Below are 8,322 nucleotides of genomic sequence, written 5' to 3'. Positions count from 1 at the left end.
AGATGATATTCTGTTGGTGGACTACCTACCTCAGGGCTCTAGTATCATTGGACAATATTATGCTAACCTCTTAGACCAGCTGAAGGAGGCAATTAAGATGAAACACCGTGGAAAGTTGACCAAAGGGATTCTTTTTTTGCAAGACAATGCACCTGTGCACACGTCCAACACTGTGGCTTCCAAACTGAACACCCTGTGTTTCCAATTGGTCCACCATCCCCCCCTACTCACCTGACTTGGCCCGTTCGGACTATTATCTGTTCCCGAATTTGAAGAAACACCTCAAGGGGCAAGTTGAAAGTTCACATTTTTGAGTGGGGGTGGTCTGGAGAGGATACATTATTATTATCAGTACATTATTATTATCAGTAAACCTGAGTGATTAGGCAAACCTGAAACAGTTTTCTTAAAAGTAATTTACTATTAGCAAAAGTTTACAGGTTTACTGGGGTTACAGAGCATCCAACTAGGGAGCAGCTCAAAATCTGGAGAGTACTGTATCCACCATTCGGGGGTGCAGGCAGGCACTTGAGTTAGTCCCCTTACAATGGCGGACTACTGGTCTTATGCAAGCAGTTTTTACAAGTGACAGTAGATGCCCACGGTTTACAAACACATAGTAAATTACCAAAATTACTTTTTATTGCAATTGTTATACATAGGCAGTTGCTTTACACATGTCCTCAATTAATTTACTGTGCCATTAAAAAATGTATTGTTTTTATAGATATTATAAAACATTATAATAATCTGATAACATCATTTCTTTAGTAAAATAAACAAAATTAAGTTACCTTTAGCAGTCTGCAAACTATGAGAGTATACTAGTACTTTCATTATGTATGCAAAGCATCTGTACATGCTGTGGCCAGCAGAAAGCTTTTATGGAACATAGAGGATGGATACAGAAGTGCACTCAAAGCTTTTTAATATGCTAGCGTTGGCATTATCATTGCTTTACATTGACAACATCTATGTTACATCAATGTAAATCAATCTTTCACCAAATGTCATCTTTAATCACCACAGTAACTTTTCATTTCTAATCACACATGTGTATTTTCTTATTAGACTCAACACATCTTTTCTACACAAAGTCAAAGAATATTTAGTGGTTAGTGGGCACCATGCCAGTGCTCCTATTTTGGTGCCTGCATGCATCTGGTGTTTGAAACCTTTATGGACAGGTGTTCCCAAACAACCTAACCTCTCAAAGCCCTTGCTCAACTGCAATTATGATCAAACCCATCCAGTCAGTGAGACAGTTGACCATAATAAATATCCAGCCAGTATAATTGTGCTTTCTTCTGTGATAATTTTTCACATCTGTTAATAACAACCTCTTCCTAACTGGAAGAATAATGTCGCCACATCTTCATTTCAAGTTTTAATGAGAAGGAAATTACCGTACATCATGCAGTTTATAATTTGCTGTCTGTTTTAATAATGGTTTTTAGTATCAACTTTGTTAATTCTCTGTCACTAGAAAATTGTTCTTCCTTGGAACTCCACCCAGAGGGTTACAGGTTTCATTTAAATTGCCAAATTAAAATGTAATTCTAAATAACATGACTGATATGGGCTAAACCTACCTTAATGGAGATCAACTAAGTTACAGATTGCAGCTGATCTGTGAAAGTCCAGTTTGTTGAGGAAGACGCCCTACATTTTTAAACGGGGGAACATTAGATTAATAAAAATTAGACCCCGGATGGATTCCCTGTCCCTCACATTTTACTGGCACTGGGAAATGAAATTTAACTCTGAAACCATGCAGTGGCTTTGTCTGATACAAATGGTACTGTTAATCTGATACTTTCAAAAATGGAAACACCAAAAGAAACACATTGCATTGTATGCAAAGGAAAAACATTTTTTTAAATTTTGGATACAATAAAGAAGGGTTTGATCCACAGGAACTGCTTGTGTCCCTGCCTCATAGAATAGCTTCTCTATTTGTATTGTCATGAAAGTCCTTGTCATTAAAACAGAAAGGAAATGGGAAATCCAAAAATTTTGAGTTGTTACAAGAACATGCAGTAGAAATGTTCATTTAGAGCTGTCACCAAAACTAAGAGAGTAATCCCTTTCAGAGTGAGATTACTTCATGTCTACAATTCCCCCATCTCCAGGAGAGAAGGCTGATGGAAATCTCCCCAATCAGAAGTGAGAAAAAACTTTTGACTATACACAGATTTTAGGTGCCAATTGTCTGGTATTACTACCTGCTACATCTGAGATGTTTACTTTAACAAGAAGAAAAAAGTGGAAATAAAGTTTATTTATAGCAAAAATTTACTACTAAAAACATTACCTGTTTAATAAGCAAGAAGCATTTAACCACACCTGTCCTGAAGAACAAGTGTAAAGAAGAGAAGATAGAGGAATTCATAGGATTACAGGGGCACTATGGCCATAGCAGCCCACATAACTAGTAAGGGTCCAAGTTAGGGAGGCTCAGGGATAAGGGATGGTGGGCGCCATTCAGACCTCCATTAGCTTGGTACCCGCTATGGCACAATAGCTCACGCACAAGCTGGCAGAGGATTTCTTCTATTACTCACATCCTCTGCATCTCTGAGTGATTATCTGATGATAAGATGGCTGCAGAGGATATGGGTAGTAAAATACTTCCTCTGCTGGCTTCTATGTTTCCTATTAATGAAGCTGATCAAATAAACTTCCACAATGGGTCTTGAGCTGAAGGAGTTCTGGTTGATATCAGTCTAAGCACCAGAAGCCACTTTTGGGATTTTCTGAAAGGCAAGAGAGTCATACCAATCTCTCATACCCAGAAGTACAGGTTAGGACCCTCCCTGGTGAACAGAAGGGTAGAGGAGTATAAGCGTAAAAAGTGAGCTTGTGTGTTATGTCCTTCATTCTTCATTAGAAAAGGTTAATATTCAAGCAAAACTGGCCAAAAACTTGTATTCAGAAATTAGATTATTAAACTGTTATTGTCTTTATTTTTTTTTTTTGTTTTTGTGGGGGTGAAGCTAATTATTCATATTTTATTTCCCAATATTCTACACCCTATTTGTACTTGGAATTGTGCCTAGAAAAGTAATTGGTTAATGAAAAAAGGCTGCCTGGCAAAGAAATCTGTTTGCAATTAAATGTGCTGGCCGTGTGGTCTAATATTACACTGCATACCACTAGTGTGTTTTTTAAGATCAAAAATACACAACAATATTCAGTGTCAGCTTTGCAGACAATACAATAAAAAACAACCTTGCTGCTTACAATACTGCTTACAAAAACATGTAATAATGCTGTGGCCAAATATTGCACTGAATGCCACTTTTTTCAGCTTGCCTGTCATTTTTCTGGTGCCAAAATAATCTGTTAACAAATGCAGTTAGCCTATTGCACTGGCCCTGTATATATATTTTCTGAATGTATTAGTTGACTGGTGGGGTTTTCCACATTTTAACTAGTTACTTAAATGGTACCATTTACGTTTCTAAAGTTGAAAAATGATTAGGTTCAGCATTACTACCCTTGCTAAAGATAACTCGATGTACTTGGCAAGACAAAAATGTAGGAAATGTGATATATTGCCAGCAGCAGTCATGTACAAGTCTATGTCACTAACCTCTGTGGAATCACTGCTTCACTTCGCCTGAAAGCTCTAAAATCATGTTTGCTGGCATTTGGGAGCAGGGTTCGAGGCCTTGCTAGCAAGGGAACTATTCCATACAGACTAGTTGAAAGTCTTTTGATGCTGGAAACAAACCACCATGTTCAAGTTCATCCATTTGACATGGCCCTTAGGCTAGAGATGCAGTATGCCGGGTTGCTTGTGAATTTACTATAATGCTTCTACCAACAAACTGGTCCCTCTAAAAGACCTATGCATAAATGGAGAACAATACCTGGACACAATAAAGTATTAAAAGTTGTATTACATTATGACAGCAGTACTGATCTCAGGGTTGCCCACATGGGTCCAGGCATTGTTTTTGCACAATGTTGTTGTTTTGTTAAATTGATCACTCGCATTATTTATAAGACCATTTTAGATACAAATACTGTTTGGAAGAGTTGGGATCCATATTAGTTAGATGAGTCCCTTAAGCCTTACATATTGCCAGCTTTAATGCATTTATAGAAAATATGCAAATGTCTGTTACTAGATAAGGGTGAATTAGACTTTCTGCTTGTCACGTAAATCTGGAAGATACATTTTTATTACTTTGTGAAATGCTAAATTTTTAATAATAATGTTGCCAGTGGGTGTTAATGTTGTATCACTTTCTACAGATTCCATTTTATCATACCTTTAGCAAAGAAAGAACACTTTATTGCATTTAAAGTGAACTAATATATACCCTTCAAACAAAGTGAACTAATATATACATTTACAGAAAAAAATGTGTAATGTATATATTACTTAGTATTCATTATTTAAGGATATATATCAGCACGTAGGTTTGTGAATATCCCTATCCATATTAAACGTGTGCCTGGAATCCTTACATTAAATAAAGTGAAATTAAACAATTAGCAAAATCTAATATAAGCTTTATAATAATAATGCAATGTCAAAACATGTTTGCAATCTTTTTAAATCTTGCTTTCATTGAAAAACTATTCAGTGAACTATTTAGGAACTTCTTGATATGGGGTAACCACTGTCTGCCAGTTGTGTTCCAGGTTTGTCCCCCTGTCACATGCACCCCTTCATCAGAATGCAAGTGGCTGTGCCAGCACAAATTACTGGTCACAATTAGTAAAATTAAATATTACATCTAGCCAATATTGGAGTGAGTACATGTTGACAAAAAAATAGGCTGGAATAGCTCTGAAAAGTTTTGGTGTTCGAATTTGGATTGTCCTTATATTCGACCCGAATATGGCTGTTCGAATTCAGATAGACCAGACCCGGCCCGTGGCCGCATTTATTTGGAGCAGTGTGCAATCTGCGGCACTAAAGGTTAAATAGGGACAAGTTTCCCTATTCAAAACCTCTAGTGCTTTCTGATTGGCTGAGGAAAGCTTTCCTCAGCCAATCAGGAAGCACTATCGCTATTCTTGGATAGAGCTTCTCACAACACATACAACTAGTAAAGGGTGCAAGAGCAATCAGGGGAGCGGAGCTGTCAGCTCTGCTCCCCTGATTGTTCTTGCAGTTATTCACAGTCCCAAAAAAAAACCTGAATTTTCCCACCATTAACTTTATTGGTGTTGGAATTCGAAATTCGATCACCCGAACAATATTACCCTATTCGATCAAATAGCTGTGGAATCAAATAGTGAGATATTCGACCAAGACTAGCTCTGAAGCGCAGAAAATGAAACATACAAAGTATAATATGGGGAAAAAAATTGCACTTATTCATGGTACTTACTGCTTTAGCTAAGTATATGTTATCCAGTTAGAGTTTAATTGTACTTGAATTTGTTATGACAGGTAAAGCAAACCAACAGAAGGTATAACAAGATAAAGAGGTGTTTTGGGAACACTTCTTTTGGAGATATTTTTCTAAAAGGGTTATTACACAAAACTTGTAGCGTTTTAAACTAACTTTCTGTTCTGTAGTTTTGCTTTGGGACAGGAAAAATAGGAAATATTTACCAATGGGAGACAGACAGCAAAAAATAAACTGGATGTAAAAGGAGGAATCCAACTGGATAAAAATAGGAAGTGTCAGTAGCAGAATGCATATAGTGCATATATATTTGTATCCAGATTACTATTTATTTAATATTATAACTTATTTTGGAAGGGGGGGGGTCAGAGGGCTCCCCTTCATCAAGACCTTTAAATTGGGTCAGTGTATGTACTGTACCAAAAATTGGAGGGATCCTCCTGATCATCAGACTAACTATCCTTCAAGATTTGTCCCCCTTTTGTAATCTATTTTACACTCTGTACTACCGTACCAAACCCTAAGGAAGGGGGACCCTTTAACCTCCAAAAACCTGGAATGGATTTCTTAAAAATCATTTGCCATCAGTTGGCAAATGTTTTCAATAATAGACCAGATCCATTCCAGGTTTTGCTGGATCACCCAGACCCATAGTCTGTTTTCCCCAGTCTTTGAGAGCTTTAATAAATCGGGCCCATTGTATAAACTTTTAAATCTCCATATGGTGTCCAAGATCCTCCTTCTCTCAATGATCTTGAAACATTTTACCAATACCAACAAGTACCAATACAACTGAAGTGAAGAAGGGCGTTTTACCTTTTTATTAGCATGTCCTTGGTCAAGCTATATTGCTATAATGGAGAAAATTATGTCAGTGACCTGGTTATAGTGTCCTTGCCTATAAATCTGCTTCACAATTAGAAAGAATTGGTTGTCAGGCCCAAAACAAATACATTTGCAAATTTAAACAACTTTACTATGGGTACCAACAAAAGCATCTGAGCAGCAAAAGAACATTGTATTAGTTATTACTTTTAGGGTCCATTTTGTTTCTAATCAAACATCTGCCACATTTAAACATATATTTGAAATATACTAAAATAAAAATAAATTTTGTCAAATCATAGGCAGATTTTAGTTGTCACAGTATTGTGTAGTATTGTGTTTATCTTATAACATTCGGGTTCTAATTTTCGGATGATAAATGCTATTCGAACATTATAACCTCACCATGGCTCTTTGTATTCTGTGGTAGTAAATAAAATATAGTAATGCAAAGCATTAGTCTTATCAATATACTCCTAGGTGGCTGTATATTCAGCGGTGCATGAAAATAAAAACCAGCATTGGATTTAATCAAACAATGGATGCCACAATTATCCTTTCTTCAAAACATACCTGAGTAAACATCGCCCTACTGCAAGCTATCCTGTAAAATTTATCAGTGTCCCCCTACTCATTTTGCTAATCAAAGCAGACGAGACATCATCAGTGGGCATTCCTCCCAGCCAATCAGAAGCTTCTATGAATCAATGTCAGCCAGTGTTATCAGGCGGGCAGCAGATGAAACGATAGCGGGCAGGTTGTTTAATAATCCCCTGACCGTTTCATTACAGTAATCAAGAAAAATCAGTAGTGGTGGCAGGATGAGTTAAGAGGGAAACCTACGGATCATTAACTCAGGACCTCGCAAGATAGCTGCCGGACAGATTGAAATTGCTTTTATGCTTCTGCAGAGCTATTCCTCGCCAGACTCACTTAATCAGGGAGGGAGGCTGACGAGAAGGAAGGTGTGGGGGCGAGATAGAAATTTTAATTTTCATACAGAAACTTTCAGATTACACAGATGGAACTACAACTATATTCTAGTGTTCTGATTGGGAACTAGTGATTTAGTTACACAGTTCATCCATCCCTTCACTTTTCAGACAAGTGCAAACCTTTTCAATCAGTAGCTGAGCACAGATTTCAGAGGAAGAGTACTCTAAACTAAAAGTCATTTTAAAAAGCGGATCACAGTTTTTATTTTTATATGAAAGTGCTAAAACAAATGTATATTTATTAGGTGATAGTTGGTGCTACAGATGGTGTGGCCTGAAAAAAGTAATGAGTAGAAAGATCCCATCTACCTCCTCATGCTTGGGTAACCCCCCATGATACCAGCCGCCTCTGCCAACATGCATAGTAAAGGGAGAAAAATGAAAAATGAAGTATTGACTCATTTAAGGATATCAGTGCACTTTTTATACGTTATTTATATATATAAAGTTTTTATCCAATTTTCACCCAGCTTTTGACCAAACTTTACATATTTTTCACATTGAGTTCATGTTTAACTCATTATTTATAGATTTTCTAACTGAATCTAATTTGAAAATGTGTGAATCTTGGAAAACATTTAAAATAGACTTACTAGTGTTTATTCTTAAATGACTATGTCTTGGGCAAGGTCTGATTTACTGCTTGTAGGCACATACAATCTTGAGTAAAATTTTGACCAACAGTAAATGTGGATTGTAGTAAATTATATGGGCATCTTACATTTTCTCATATATTCACAAATACCTGTTGATCTGCCCTTGAAGTCCACATATAGCAGTGTCCTGTGATTGTGTGGCAATGATGCTGTACTGTTCCTGATTTCAGATCTGAGTTGCCACTTCGCCTTCAAATAACCAGGTACCAGGGGCTGAAGCAACAGGCAGATGTAACCAATCAGCACCAATGCACCTCTAATGGACCAGACTGAATTTTACATTTTAACTATTGAATAGACAATAACATATATACAATAGACAAAATGACCCCATACCAGCCCATCTTCTAGACTTCTCCACTGGCAATGGCAGACCGGGCTAGATCAGGTTGCCTAGAACTGGGTGTCTGTGCATGACAATATATGGTAGAAAGAGATCAAAGGCTGAGTGAAGTACATGTTTAAGCATCATGG

Source organism: Pyxicephalus adspersus, chromosome 1 (assembly GCF_032062135.1).
Source record: "Pyxicephalus adspersus chromosome 1, UCB_Pads_2.0, whole genome shotgun sequence".
NCBI classification, from domain to species: Eukaryota; Metazoa; Chordata; class Amphibia; order Anura; family Pyxicephalidae; genus Pyxicephalus; species Pyxicephalus adspersus.
The sequence above is the reverse complement of the archived record's forward strand: the minus strand, read 5'-3'. Positions refer to the sequence as shown.